This window comes from Prunus avium, chromosome 2 (assembly GCF_965620075.1).
Source record: "Prunus avium chromosome 2, drPruAviu1.hap1.1, whole genome shotgun sequence".
In the NCBI taxonomy this organism is placed as follows: Eukaryota; Viridiplantae; Streptophyta; class Magnoliopsida; order Rosales; family Rosaceae; genus Prunus; species Prunus avium.
The window spans coordinates 41,054,435-41,070,676 of NC_142285.1; the positions used below are offsets into that span (position 1 = coordinate 41,054,435).

General features: G+C 39.8%; 1 pseudogene; it reads right to left on the reverse strand.

The window, feature by feature from the left end:
- Positions 1 to 491: 491 nt before the first annotated feature.
- LOC148297043 (putative pectinesterase 63) lies at positions 492 to 11,762 on the reverse strand (annotated as a pseudogene).
- Between the last annotated feature and the right edge of the window lie 4,480 nt (positions 11,763 to 16,242).

The window sequence follows — 16,242 nt, forward strand, 5'->3', positions numbered from 1 at the left end:
TCACGTAGTTTTATATTTGATTCATAACGTAGTTTTATACTATATATGGACGAAAGTTTTGGTCATTATTTGAAGAAATTTTGTATATAAAATCATCAATTTTTGGACGAAAAATCAATAGAAATGGATTTTGTGAAAACAATTTAAGACCTAAGGGGTGTTGGTGTAATTTTTGAAACCTCAGGGGGTTTTGTGAAAACATTGAAAACCTCAGGGGGTGTTAGTGTAGATAACTTTGAAGTTTTAAGGGAGATAGATACACACTTTGAAAAATGCATGACTTGTTTCTTCTGTGAAAATGAAAAGGCAGTCCATTTTTTATTTTGTTAATGTGTCTTTTGTACAAATGTAGCTAGCTCAAATTGTATAGCGAAAGATCTTTAGAAATTAAAGCATAATACTGATTTTATACATTGCTATATAGCTAGCTCATGTACATTTTGCATTAGGCGTGGGTGCGTTTCGCTCAATCTATAAACATATACATATATCTACACTTTTGGATTTGGAGGAGGAAGCAGCCATTTGGAACCTTGAATATAGCCAAGGCTGAGGAAAGGTTTGATTTGTTCCCCAGTCAGCTGTTTGGTGTATTTTACTCTCCCAACCATACTTGAACCTGGACTCGAACACTTGTATTCTCCATAGAACACGGTGCTGAATATAATAGCAAATACAAAAAAATATTGAAACTATTAATTAACTCTCAAAACCATTCAATTATATGAAAATGCTTAATTAATTAGTGTGTTTTAATTTGCTTACTTGTTGTTAAAGAATTGTAATGTCAACGGTTGACTTGATTACTTTCCATATCAATTTATATTTCCTGTATCAATTGCATATATTATGATTGCTGTCACAAGCTATAGTGTAGGCGTAGGTTTATTCTTTCCATTCTTACACTGTTGTAAATCCTTTAAATACCTTCTCTGAGATTCAATACAATGATCGAATTCTCAAAACTTTACATGGTATCAGAGCATACCTCCACCTTTTTCCTTCCGCTATCAGAGTGTTGAGGCGCCGCTGTAGGATTTTCAAAACATTTTTCCAAAGTTCATTTGAATATTAAACATACATTTAATCAAATTAATCGCAGCGGAAGTCTATGGTGGTTGTTTAAATTCAAAAACAAAACTTCTTCCAAGTATCTTAAGCCATGAACATTGATATGTTTTTCATAAATGAAAATTCAAGAGAAAGGATAAGATCTAATTACCCTTGAAGCAATTATATGAACCAATTTGTGTTTGGTCTTCTCTTGATGATTTCCTCTTTGTTGATCTCCTCTTTGATCTTTGCTCCTTGATCTTTCTCCTCCATGTGAGCCACAAAAGTATATGACCTCTAAGTCTCCACACCAATGGAACCTTGAGATGAGAAGAAGTATCTTGAGAATACTTGGATGCTAGTGCAAGATTCTCAAGATTGGTTTCAATCTAAACCACTTTGAATGATGAAAGTGTTTCACTCTTGAAAACTCTCTTTTATCTCTCTTTGATCTCCCAAACCCATTTGGTTGATGTTGGATTGTGTTTGTGTGTTAATGAGCTTATGGAAACAATTCCCATACATACTTACTTAAGCATTTTCGGCCAAAACCCATTGGGCTTCCAAAATTGGGCCTTATGACACTTAAACCATAATATTTAGGTGTCTTAAGCCCTTGGGCTTGATACCCAACCATTTGGGCTTCCCGTTAACTATTACCGAGGCCCAAATACGTTTTTACACGTAGTAAATCATCAACATCAAATCAATCAAATTGATTTCCTCATTCTCATTTGTATTACTCAAAGTTAACCATTTAAGGTGTGCGATCCATTAGGTTCTAATTAGCAAGGCAGTGGGAAAATATAAGAACTCTTTCTAACCAACTGGAATTAAAACCCCTTTTTAATTCTTCCTTTATTTGGATCGATCACAATCAATCATAGGACTTCCACAAGCCAAGAGTGACATCTAGCAATATATCAAGGCTACCCAAGCTAACCAGAATAGATAAAGAACCTATTCAGTTGGAATTGCAATGCAATACGGTCCTTCTCTTATACAATGTTTCAAATCATATTATTAGGGAACGGATTGATTATGTCAAACCCCTAATATGATTTACAACCTCATGTGATTCAAAAGAACATGATTAAGAACAACTTTCTAAATCAAGCTCAAAATACTTTGGCCAAAGATTTACTGAATCACATCTTGAAACATTCTCCTTCTTTATCGAAAGTAGAGGTTCCTTATTGTACGTTCACATGCCCCTATGATGAATTAAGAGATCCCAACAACACTTAAGACAAATCTTTTACGGCTTGCCTTTAAGAGCTATCAAAAATCAATAACGCATCACAGGACAACCATGATGCCTCAGGTCTAAGGACTAATTTGCATTATTGCAACTATGAGTTCTCGTTTGACATATAGATAAATACTCCATACGAGAACTACGGTTGATCGCGTTCAGTGTACTCATTCACTAATGAGCACCCACATACTTGTATTAGTGTCAACTACACAAATGGTTTGAGACTAACCATCCTCCCAATTGAGCATACATAACATGTGCTAATCTTGACGGTTTATCAATGTCCATTTGATAACCTATGATTAGGAACATTTTGGGATACTACAGTTAGAGATTAAAGGTCTCATGAATCTAATCTTCTTTAGATTACTTTATCTCTTATTTAGCATACCCTGGACATTTGTTTCTTTAGACGATGTAAAAGATAACAAATAAGTTTGCCATTTATATATCATATACGAAATGTATTCTAAGGAGATTACATCAAATGTATTGGCTCTTAGGGCACATTTCTAACAGTCGCTGCCCTCCACCTATTTTATTATTATTATTATTATTTTTCCTCTTCGTTTCTGTTTCTTTTTCCTTTTCATATTTATATATATATATATATATATATATATTTTTTTTTTTTTTTCCTCTTTGGCGTTGAGGTGCCTCTGCCCTCCGCCCCTCTTTGTGTTTCGCTGCCTTTGCAACAGGTATTGTGGTCTTTCCTCTCTGTGTGAAATCCAGATCGAGTTTTGCGCCACCCCAATATGTCATCTTCCTCCAGCACTTCAGTCACCACCATGGCTGCTACTTCGTCCTTTTCAGTTCCCCACATCAACAACTTGGTGACAGTGAAACTCACGTACTCAAACTATTTGATTTGGCTTTCTCAAATGAAGCCCTTTTTGTTCGGGCAAGACTTCTGGAAATACATTGATGGCTCTTCCACTCCACCAGATCAGGTTATGCCATCCACCGAGGGTCAACCTCCAAAATCAAATCCTGAGTATCAATCATGGTTTCGCACCGACCAAATGCTTATTAGTCTTCTTCGTGCCACTTTGTCGGAGCCAATTTTGGGACTCGTGGTTGGTCTGACCACATCTAGAACTATTTGGGAGACCTTGCAGGCTCACTTCTCCCAACAGTTGGTTGCCAATGCCTCCCAACTTCGGTCTAACCTCTTGTATCTCTCCAGGGATAATCGGACCATTTCTGAATACTTATTATATGCCAAATCTTTGGCTGACTCTTTAGCCGCTATTGGTCAACCGGTTCTCAATGATGAATTAGTGCAGGCTATTCTTCGAGGTCTTGGTCCTGGGTATGAGATGATAGTCACTGCTACTTTGCATTTTCCTCCTTTACCCTCGTTTCAGGATCTTCGTGCCCGTTTACTCTCCTTTGAAGCACAACATTCTACTGCATCTCCTACTCCACCGACTGCTCTTCTGGCTCAACAATATGCTGGTACCCAATCTGGCCATGGCCATGGCCATACCAATATTGGCCACCACAATACTTCTGGCAACCGAGGTGGTTGTCATAGGAACCGTAATCGCAATCGCGGACGTCACAACAATGGACGCCATTCGAGTTCTTTCCATTCTGGTTTTCTTGCAGGCTCTCCTTCCTTCTGTCAATTGTGCAACGGTGCTGGACATCTTGCTAGCCAATGCCCTCGACTCTCTGCTTTTGCTGGGCTTCATATGTCGCCCCAATCTCAGCCACATAACTCTAATGCACATGCCTTTGCTGGCTTTCAACAATACCAGCCGCCACTGCCTTTCGCACAGCATTCTCTGCAACCATCACAACTAGGGATGGCAATGGGTCGAATCGGGGGTGGGTATGCCATTCCCATCCCCATCCCCATTAAGTTTTTTTCCCCCATCCCCGCCTTCATACATGCAATATTCATATTGGGGATTTCCCATCCCCACCTTCATTGGGGAATGGGTTCCCCGACCCGCCCCATTATGGAAGAAAAAACCAATATATAATTACTTTGTTGAAAAAAAAAATGGTACTAAGGCAAGATAATGAATATATATATAATATATATTTATAAGACAATATAAGAATGTTTATATATGTACCGGAAGTTAACTAAATAAATAAGTAGTGTGGCTTAAGATTTGTATAAATTATATACGTACATAATATAATAATATAAAACCTAGGCCTGTAAAATGGGCCGGGCCGGGCCAGCCCGGCCCTAACAAGTGTGAGCCCAAGCCCTATCTTTCACGGGCTTTTTTGGCCCTAGAAAACTATCGGGCCGGGCCGGGCCAGCCCACTATGAAATATGCAAAGCCCAGGCCCTGCCCACGGGCCAAACTATTTCGGGCTTTCAAGACGGGCCTATATGGCCCTTGTATATATATAACATTATTAAGACACAATTCCAATCCGAAAACAATAATAAATCTTCAAATCAATATAATATTTAGAGACTATAAATGCCAAGGCATTTATCAAAAATCTCAACTAAGATTTATGCTAAAATCCAATAATCCAAATGAGGATTTCGGCACTCTAGCAAGAACTTCAAATGGAAGGCCCATATACAAATGACTGACCCTGCCAAGCTATTTATAAAGGAAAAAATAATTGTGTTGATGTGTGAAGTCGATGTGGGACAGAAATAGACACCCACCCCCACTTACTCTTTCTTTTTCTTCCTTCCCAGCCTCCTCCACTTTATCTTTCTTCCTTTCAAGAGCGGGAAGAAGGAGACGAAGGAAGAGAAGAGAGCGATGGAAAAAAATAGAAAAAAGAGAGAGATATGGAAGATGACGCAAAAGAGGGAGAAGAGAAAAAAAAAATTGCAGAGACTAACAGAGGAAGAAGGAGGAAAAATAGAAAGAGAGAGGGAGAGAAGAATAAGGAAAAAAGAAATAAAAGAGAGAGGGAGAGATGGAAAGTAACGGAAGGAAGAAGAAGATGGGAAAAAAAATAAAAAATGAAGGTGTTGGGACTCGGGAGAGATGAGATATGAGACAAAGCATGCTCTTAAAAAATGAAGGTGTTGGGGAGATAAGAGACAAAGTAACGGGCCTTTTCAAACTATTAATATTATATATAATATAACTATATTAATTAAATAAAATAATTATAATCGGGCCGGGCCGGGCTTTTAAAGGGCTTAAAAATGAAGCCCAAGCCCTACTCATTAGACTTCGGGCCGGGCCAAGCCCGCCCATTACTTCGGGCCGGGTAAGCCCATGCATTAAAAAATAGGGCCGGGTTCGGGCCAGCCCATCGGGCCCGGGCTTTATTTACAGGCCTAATAAAACTTAGTTGGTACAATTACTTTAATAGCATATTTGTATATACTATAATATATATATATATATTATATACCTCATCAAAAAATTAATATATATATTTTAAACGGGGAGGGTTCGGGTTGGGGATTAAAATACCATCCTCGCCCCTCCCCGAACACCATACCCAAAAAATTCCCCGTACCCATCTCCATACCCGTTTTTTGTCCTTCATACCCGACCCATTAAGGTCGAATACCCACGAAGACCCTTACCCGCGGAGAAAATTGCCATCCCTAATCACAACCACCATCCTACATGCCCTATCAACCTGCTGTAGCTCATGATCCTAATTGGTACCCAGACACTGGTGTGACTCATCACATGACAGGCGATCCTCGTCCCCTACAGAATTCAGCCCCGTATGCTGGACCAGACTCTGTTATTCTTGGCAATGGTGATCACATGAAAATTTCTCATACTGGTAACATATCTCTTCCACTGGGGACTTCTACCTTTCACCTCTCAAATGTTTTTCATATTCCTAATATGCATAAAAATCTTCTCTCAGTTGCTCGTTTTACTCAAGATAATAATGTACTTCTTACTTTTGATGCTAATCAATTTTCTATTTATGATAACTCCACTGGTGCTACTCTGTTTCAGGGCCAATGTAAAGATGGTCTCTGTCCTATTCCTTCATCCTCCCTCCGCACTATTCCTCAAGCTTTTGCTGCCATGAGCTTGCCTTCTTCTATATGGCACAGTAGACTAGGTCATCCTTCTCACAAGATCTTATCGTATTTAGGATCAAATAAATTGTTATCACCTAATTTTAAATTTCAAAAATCCTTTTGTCAGGGGTGTGCTTTGGGTAAGTCCACACACCTCCCCTTTTCTATTAGTAATGAAATCAGTGCCTTATTTCCTTTTGCCTTGGTGCATTCTGATGTATGGCAATCTCCTGTACTTTCAGTCACTGGTTATAAATACTATGTTATTTTTACTGATGACTTTACCCGTTACACTTGGTTTTATCCTATGCGTAAAAAATTAGAGGTGTTTTCTCATTTCAAAACTTTTCTTGCATCTATACAAAATCACTTTGCTGCATCCTTAAAATCCTTTCAAAGTGACGGGGGAGGAGAATTTGTTAATTCCTCCATGTCGGAGTTGTGCAAAAATCTTGGCATTCACCACCGTATTTCTTGTCCACACACACCACAACAAAATGGTCTTGCTGAACGCAAGCACCGTCACATCTCTGAAATGGCTCGTACACTTCTTGTTTCTAGTGGTGTTCCTCTTAAATTTTGGGTTGAGGCTATGTTAACTTCGGTTTATCTTATTAATCGTCTCCCTACACCTGTCTTGCAATGTGACTCACCTTTTTCTCGTTTATTTGGTCGTGTGCCTTGTTACTCTGATCTTCGTACTTTTGGGTGTGCTTGTTATCCCCACCTTGGTGCTTATCTCACTAACAAACTATTACCAAGAACTGTTGAGTGTGTTTTCTTAGGTTACAGCTCTCAGCATAAGGGGTTTCGATGCTTGGATCCAACCACCAACAAGGTTTATATATCTCGTCATGTGCGCTTCAATGAGACATATTTCCCTTTCTCCCACAGGCAGACTACCACCAGCCCACATGAGGTTTCAGAGTTCGTTTGTGTGCCAGTTCTTCCACCTGCACATGCTTCTCAATGTAGTCATGGTCCTTCCTTGCACCAAGTTACCAATGCACCACCTGTTACTGCATCGTCTTCACATGGTACTCCACTCTCGGATCCTAGTCCTCCTGCCCCAACTACTCAAGAAGGTGTTCCACCATCTATTACCGAGGTTGCATCTCTACCTATACAACCATATCCTCTCCATTATCAGCGTCGTGTAGTTGCACCCATGGTTGAGATTCCTCCATCAGATGCTCATACCACTAGTCAAGATGGTTACTCCTCAGACCCTGGTTCCTCTCCATCTCCTCCTATTCGGCATCATCAGATGGTTACTCGACTTCGTGATGGCATACAACAACCTTTGCATCGTACTGATGGCACTATTCGCTATCCACTCCCACATGCTTTAGCGGCTCAGGTTACTTCTTCACTTGAGGAGCCCACATGTTTCTCTCAAGCTGTTCGCTCTCCAGAATGGAGAGTCGCTATGACAGATGAGTTCAATGCTCTTCTTAAAAATCACACTTGGACTTTGGTACCTTCATCTCCGCATCATCACACAGTTGGTTGTAAGTGGGTTTTTAAGGTTAAACGCCTTGCTGATGGTTCAGTTGAATGTTATAAAGCTCGCTTGGTGGCTAAAGGGTTTCATCAACAATATGGCATTGACTATGATGAGACCTTCAGTCCTGTAGTCAAGCCCACCACTATTCGTACGGTACTTGGTCTAGCTGCCTCCTTTGGTTGGCCTCTACAACAGTTAGACGTCAAGAATGCTTTTTTGCACGGGGTTCTTAATGAGACAGTTTTCATGACTCAACCTCCTGGCTTTGTGGATCCTCATCGTCCTAATCATGTTTGTCGTCACAAAGCCATTTATGGCCTTAAACAAGCACCACGTGCTTGGTTTCACCGGTTTAGCTCATTTATCATTCAATATGGCTTCACTCAGAGTCGAGCAGAGCAATCCATGTTTGTGTATCGCCACTCCTCTAAGATGATGGTTCTTCTGTTATATGTTGATGACATAGTCCTCACAGGGAACACCCTTCCATGCTCTCATCCTTCATATCCACTTTGGGCACTGAGTTTGAAATTAAGGATCTTGGCCCCCTTCACTATTTCTTGGGTCTTGAAGTGACTTCTATACAATCTGGTATACATCTCTCTCAAACCAAATATAGCCTTGATCTGTTGCAACGTAATTCTATGGTTGAATGCAAACCATGCAGCACCCCTATTCATTCCAAGACGCAACTTTCCTCCTTGGATGGTGAGCCATTATCAGATCCTACTGAGTACCGTCGCTTGGTTGGTTCTCTTCAATACCTCACACTTACTCGCCCCGACATTTCCTTTGCGGTTCAACATGTCGCACAATTCATGAGTATCCCTCGCACTTCTCACCTTGCTGCTGCTAAGCGCATCTTGCGCTATCTAAAAGGCACTGTCTGCCGCGCAAATCTCACAGCCTGGAGTTCCGGGCCGAGGGGATATGCGTTAAACACGCGGTTTCCTGCTTTTGGCGTGCGGTGCGGTTACCGTGCGTCGAGATTTTGATGTGTGTTGAATGGATAAGTGGTGCGCCTGTTTGAACTCGTCTTCTAATCAAACGATTGTAGCCGAGAGAGGAACTATTCTCGGCTGTTAGGTTCACGGCCTGAACTACAAGGCCGTTGAGTGGTGGTGTTGGTGGTGGGTTTTGGGCGGTGCTCCGGCGCGCTGCTCAGGGAGCGACGGTCGTATGATATATGGGGTGAATGAGCGAATAATAAGGGTGGTGCTCCGGCGCCTTGAAAATCAAGGGTCGTATGATATATTGATGAATGGATTTTCCTTACAAACTAACACTACTCCTAGGAAAGCAAGTAAAATATTGAAAGTGCATTACAAGAAAATATAAGTTGCTCCGTGGAAGGCTTTTGTTTGGTGTTTGAACCCTTTGAACGTAGTCCTGAGCCTTGTATTTATAGTATGAGTCTTTGGAGGAGTAATCGAGGCTGAAATCCTGTGGGGTGGAGCCTGATTAGAGCAAGTGGGCAGTCTAATCGACATTTGGGATCGTGAAGCATGGTGGTGTGACCCCATGAATCCCGGTGAATCTCGGCTGCCGCCCTGATCGTGGGTTCTGCGCTTCTGGCCGTGGAGACGCATTTATTGCTCTGGTGGCTGGTCACCTAATCTCTCAAGCTGCAAAGAGCTTTGTGAGAATGTTGGCGTCTAATCATTCTGATCCCTGTCACCAAATCCTGACTCAAATCACTTCCCACCTTCCCTCGTGCATTAAATGCTTATTCTTGGCCAGTGGGTTTGCTGCAATAAACAGAGGCCTTGCTTCATTAAATGGAGCGTGGGACCCTGCTATCACGTGATGACCTGACTTTAATGCTTTTGGCCGTGGGTTTGTTCGGCCTCGGCCTCGGCCTGCAAACTAGGCCGAGATGATCGTGCCTTAGCAATTTTCTCTTGTCTCTCGGACGGCCGAATACCTTGGCGAAATGCTGCGCTTCATCTTCTCGCGGAAATGCTAGGGCCGAGGAAGGAAATCCCTCGGCCAGTCCATGGCCGTGATTTATTAGGCACAAACAGGCACCTTACAACTTGGCCTTGTGTTTCGATCCTCTTCTAGTCCTCTTGCACTCCATGCCTACTCTGATGCTGATTGGGCTGGGTGTCCTGACACTAGGCGTTCTACTTCAGGTTATTGTATTTTCCTTGGTCCGAATCTCATTTCTTGGAGTGCCAAGAAACAACCTACTGTTTCTCGATCTAGTGCTGAGTCTGAATACCGTTCTCTAGCCGGGGTCAGTGCAGAGACCGTTTGGATTTCACATCTGCTTCATGAATTGCATGTACCAGTTTCAAGGCCAACTACATTCTACTGTGATAATCTTAGTGCTACTTATATGGCCTCAAATCCGGTGTTTCACGCCCGCACCAAACACATTGAATTGGATTATCACTTTGTTCGTGAGCTTGTTCTTTCCGGCAGCCATCGTGTTCAGTTTGTCCCATCTATTGATCAAACTGCAGATCTCTTCACCAAAGGCCTTCTTAAGCAACGTTTTCATCTCCTTCGTTCCAAACTCGTCTATCAAAGACCGCCGAGTTTGAGGGGGAATGTTAAAGAATTGTAATGTCAACAGTTGACTTGATTACTTTCCATATCAATTTATATTTCCTGTATCAATTGCATATATTATGATTGCTGTCACAAGCTATAGTGTAGGCGTAGGTTTATTCTTTCCATTCTTACACTGTTGTAAATCCTTTAAATACCTTCTCTGAGATTCAATACAATGATCGAATTCTCAAAACTTTACACTTGTCACGTTCGGGGCGGTTCTTGTTGTTCCAGCCGGCTGGGGTGATGACCTCGGACATGCTGGTGTAGGCAAAGACCACCCTGGGACTGGTCCTCCAAGCCCTGCCCAAATACGTGCCATTTCCAGTCCCAGTTATGTTGCAGTGGACAAATGAGTATCCAGTATCCAGTATCCTCTGAAGCTAAGTCCCTTGCTTGTGCTATTATCACTGTCATTTCATTATTCCCCAGCACATGTAACTCAGTGTTGTGCACACCCATTAATTAACTAACCATCAAAACCATGACATAATACGTAGACAACCAACAGTTGAGTTATAGTGAAGAGTTAGTCGTATACATAATGTTTCTCACACAACATGTACGTGAAATTCACTATTATAAGAAGATACTCGCATATAGCGATTTGATTTGTAAAACATGTAGGCATAGTTAACAAAAGTTCCTTTACAAGTTTTCCTTTTATTTAGGAATTACAGGGAGAGTTTGGGTGGCATTGCCAAATAGAGAGACTTTCCACTTCCAAAGATGAATCCACGGTGCCTTCAATAAAGCAGTCCTTGAAAAAATGATTGCCCCCGTCATCACAAAGTGTGTCTTGGAAACCAATCAACCTGCAATTGAACAAGGCTGACTTGTTACCCGACACCCTCAATGCCAATGCCTGTTCTTCCACTCTTTTTCCATCTGGCCTTGTTAAAGAGTTCTTCACACAACCACAAATCAATGTAAATTATAAGGAAACAAAAATATTAAGAAAGTTAATAAAAAAAAATTGTTGTGTGTGATGATAATATCACGTGACATGAAACATTTCTAACAAACGTGAGACATTTACGTACCTTAATAATAAGGTTAGCTACCTCAAAGTTGGCATATTTGTTGGAGAGCCATTAAATGTAACAAATGGTTTTATTCCTTGGAATTGTGATTTTCTCATTGTACTTTCCCCCTCCAATGTACACAATGACACATCTCGTGTTGTCAGCCGGAATGCTATTAACGGCATCAGTGATGGTCTTGAATTCTCCACTTCCATCTTTCATAACCTTTAAATTAGTGTGTTCTAAACGAACCTCCATCTCCATCAGGTCTTGATGAACCTTCTTCTCCCTCAGGGATTGTAATTCAACATAATACTCCTTGAACTTTCTTATCCAAGCACCAGCTGCAGCAATTGATCCCAACATTACACATGATGCACAGGTATATACAGATATAAACCGACTGAAAGGTTTTGAATATTCTCGATGATTTTCATTGAACAATCGTGTGATAATTATATACAATGCTTTGCTTGGTGTCTATACAAAGGATTTCTTATTCTAGGCAATAATCAAGTCCTTGAGAAACAATGACTATATACAGCAAATCAATGAAATAAATACAAATAAAACAGGAAACTAAATCACGTCTTATTGCCGACCTTGTGATATGTTTTCGTGTTATTACGGATCATACATACAAGATGTTCCCATACTTTCAATTCCTTAAGAGGAGAGAGAAGCAGACCTCTTCTTTGAAGGACTAACAACCCAAATACTGTTGAGAATGTATAAAAATATAACCTGATCAGTTTGCGGGAGCATAATTATAATTTGAGTCTCCACATCTTTGAACATTGATGCATGAATTAGTATATTTGGGTTGGAATAAAGCGTGGGACAGCTTGCAAAATCTGTTCGTTCACAATGCACGCAGGTAAGAGAAAATCCCTGTTGATTTACTAGGCAGTCTTCTCCAACGCCATTTACAAGTGCGATTCTAAAGACTATTTTTCGACATGATGAAATATTTATTTTATTGTCATATATATTACAAATTTACATCAAGATTGGCCTGCTAGGTTTTTGGAAATTTCTATCCATTCGTGCACCAGTTCATCTTTACTCCTAGAGTTCTATTTCCATCAGATTGTTATGCTTTCCTTTATACTGAAGCAACCTTATAAACTAATTATAATAGAATTATCTTTTCAATAACCGTTATTGAGATTATTATTTTTTCACTCAAATCATTGTGGTACGGTTTTTATTGCTCCAAATTAGATATGAAATAACCTTTACGTTTGTGGAAGAGTTGAAGAAGAGGATTGGTTTATATTACAATTGGCTATCTCGGATGTCAATTATTGAGGAAAATACTATGAAGGTATATTTAAAACCAAACAAGTGAGAGACAATTTACAAAAAAACAAAAGCACGTAATCGCAACAATAGAACCAAATCTAATTAATAAACAATTAGGGCAAACAAACAACCCACTAAGTTTAGGGTTTAGGAAAGCATAATATTGGAAAGAGAGACATAAGTTATCATTTCTCCATTGGATTCTCTTTCTCCTTCTCCTGCTCATTCATCTCCTCCTTTAGCTGCTCCTCCATCTCCTTTACCATCTCCTCTTGCTGCTCATACGTTCTAACCTGTTCCTCCATGTCCTTGAGAAAGAAAACTCAGAGTCACCACAAATACAATTAAAAATTAAATTAAAAAAGAATAATAAGGAATCCCTACCGATTTCATCGCTTTAAGTTGTATTTCTCCGGCATCGAGTTTCTTCCTCAACCTCTCTGAAATAACCTCCATCTCCATCAGGTATTGATGAACCTTCTTCTCCCTCAGGGATTGTAATTCAACAAAATACTCCTTGGACTTTCTTATCCAAGCACCAGCTGCAGCAATTGATCCCAACATTACACACGATGCACGGGTATATGCGGAGATATACAGTCGGTACACCTAAGCCTGTGATGACAATAGATTCCGAAAACTTTCGGATATTTCTGAAGTTTCCGATTACAAATAAAGTTTTGAACTCCTAAGAACTTATAAATTTTAAAGACCTTAATTGAAAAATAAAATAGTTGGGTGAACATATTTATAAAAGAAAAAAGGAGGAAGTTTATGTTTGTTTTTCGATGTGGGACTCCAACTACCTAGTTCTCTGGCTTGAATCTCGGGATTCTTCTGGGGCAGGAAGTCCCCTGTGATCGCATGGGTGAGATTTCTTCACACCATCTGCGTTAGCTTTTCCAGAACTCTCAAGAGATCTCCCCGTTGTATTTGATCAGATGGTGAGGGACTTGGTGGACCCTGAAGTGGCTCTGTGTGGCAAGAACAAAGAAGCTGCTTTGAAGTCGAAGCAAAAGGAAAATAAGTGCTTCTTGAGTGGTGTGATTATGCTAATGCTTTGGATTTCTAAACTCAGGTACCTCCATCTTTGAAATTACTTCTTTATTTTGAAGCAATTGCTAGAGCTCATTACTCATTGGCTTAGATTGATAACACCTCTGCTCTGAAACCCCTTATTCCTTTACTTGTTTGTTTATTATCTATCATTGGCATGAGGCACAAGCATTGAGAGTTGCTCCTATGGATGCACATGAGGACAGAAATCTGGTTGCCACTTTGGATGTGAATCGGGCTTCTGTATTGCATGCAAGTCCCATCCTTGATTTATGTGGGTATGTACCAAACGTAACAAGTACTCAGTTCTTTATCAACAGATTTCATTGCTAACAGTTAGTGTATCGTTTTTTTTATATAGATTTCATTGGTAACTGTTAGTGTATCATTTTTTTCATTCTTCACCCAACTATCTTATTTCTCAGTTAGGGTCTTTAAAATTTATATTTCTGAAGAGCTCAAAACTTTGGAATCGGAAACACACAAATTTGCTGAATCTTCTCTGCTCAAAACACATAAATTTTAAAGACCTTAACTGAAAAATAAGATAGTTGGGTGAACATTTTTATAAAAGAAAAAAACGAGGAAGTTTATGTTTGTTTTATAAATAGGTAGTTGCAGTCCCACATCGAAAAACAAACATAAACTTCCTCTTTTTTTCTTTTATAAATATGTTCACCCAACTATCTTATTTTTCAATTAAGGTCTTTAAAACTTATAAGTTCTTAGGAGTTTAAAACTTTATTTGTAATTGGAAAGTTCAGAAATTTCCGAAAGTTTTTGGAATCTATTGTGATCACAGGCTTAGGTGTACCGACTGTATATCTCCGTATATACCCGTGCATCGTGTGTAATGTTGGGATCAATTGCTGCAGCTGGTGCTTGGATAAGAAAGTCCAAGGAGTATTTTGTTGAATTACAATCCCTGAGGGAGAAGAAGGTTCATCAAGAGAGGCAATCCCTGATGGAGATGGGGGTTCGTTTAGAGAGGTTGAGGGAGAAACGCGTTGCCCAAGAAATACAACTTAAAGCGATGAAATCGGTAGGGCTTCCTTATTATTCTTTTTTATTTAATTTTTAATTGTATTTGTGGTGACTCTGAGTTCTTCTTTCTCAAGGACATGGAGAAACTGGGTAGAGCGTATGAACAGCTATTTGAGCGCGTGCATAGAGCGAAGCAGCTAAAGGATCTGATGAATGAGCAGGAGAAGTAGAAGGAGAATCCAATGGAGAAATGATAACTAATGCCTCTCTTTCCAATATTATGCTTTCTTACACCCTAAACTTAGTGGGTTGTTTGTTTGCCCTAATTGTTTATTAATTAGATTTGGTGCGTACTGACTCGGATAAGGAAATTATATTAATTAGATTTGGTTCTATTGTTGCGTGCTTTTCTTTTGTTGTAAATTGTCTCTCACTTGTTTGGTTTTAAATATACCTTTGCATTACTTTCCGAGATAGCCGATTGTAATCTAAATCAATCCTCTTCTTCAACTCTTCCACAAATTTAAAGGTTATTTCATATCTAATTTGGAGCAATAAAAACCGTACCACAATGATTTGCGTGACAAAATAATAATCTCAATAACGGTTATTGAAAAGATAATTCTATTATAATTAGTTTATAAGGTTCCTTCAGTATAAAGGAAAGCATAACAATCTGATGGAAATATATCTCTAGGAGTAAAGATGAACTGGCACGAACTGATAGAAATTTCCAAAAACCAAATATGCTAATTCATTCATCAATGTTCAAATATATGGAGACTCAAATTGTAATTATGCTCCCGCAAACTGATCAGGTTAGATTTTTAACATTCTCAACAGTACTTGGGTGGGCAAGAAGCAGGGGCGGATCCACAGAGGAGCAAGGGTGGTCAATTGACCCCTGCAACCTCTGAAATCCTCCATTAGAGCAGCCAAACTTGACCCTCGCAAAGTGTTCGACGAAATGCCCCAAAGGGGCAACCTGTGTGCAGCTGGGGGGGCTATAAGTGCTGGGCTTTTGAGGCTGAGAGATGGAGAGGAGGGATGAGAAGGAAGAAGAAGAAGAGTGTCTCATTTGGTGGTGGTGGTGGTAAGCAGCAGCTGCTGCTTCTGGCTGGAGGTCATGACTCATGAGGGTAAACTGATATATAAAAAAAAGAAAAAGGAAACAAACATACATGAGTATCAACAAAAGAAGGAAAGAGAAGGTCAAATAATTTTTTTAAAAATAGCATAATTAAATAGGTAGGTCCAAATAATTATAGCCCAATTCGTGTAGGGCCAGTTACCTTCTGTCAAAATAATTATAGCCCAATTCGTGTAGCGCTAGTTTGTATGTTTTTTGGGTTCTTTTTTTTTGGTTGGAAAATTAGCGATAAGCTTTTTTGGATTATTTGGTTGATGATTATCAGCGGCATCTATCGCAAGTGTGGGGCATCGCCTCATTGCGAAATCTCATGATGTGCAAGTACTGAGAGCTCAGTTGGTGATAGAGCGG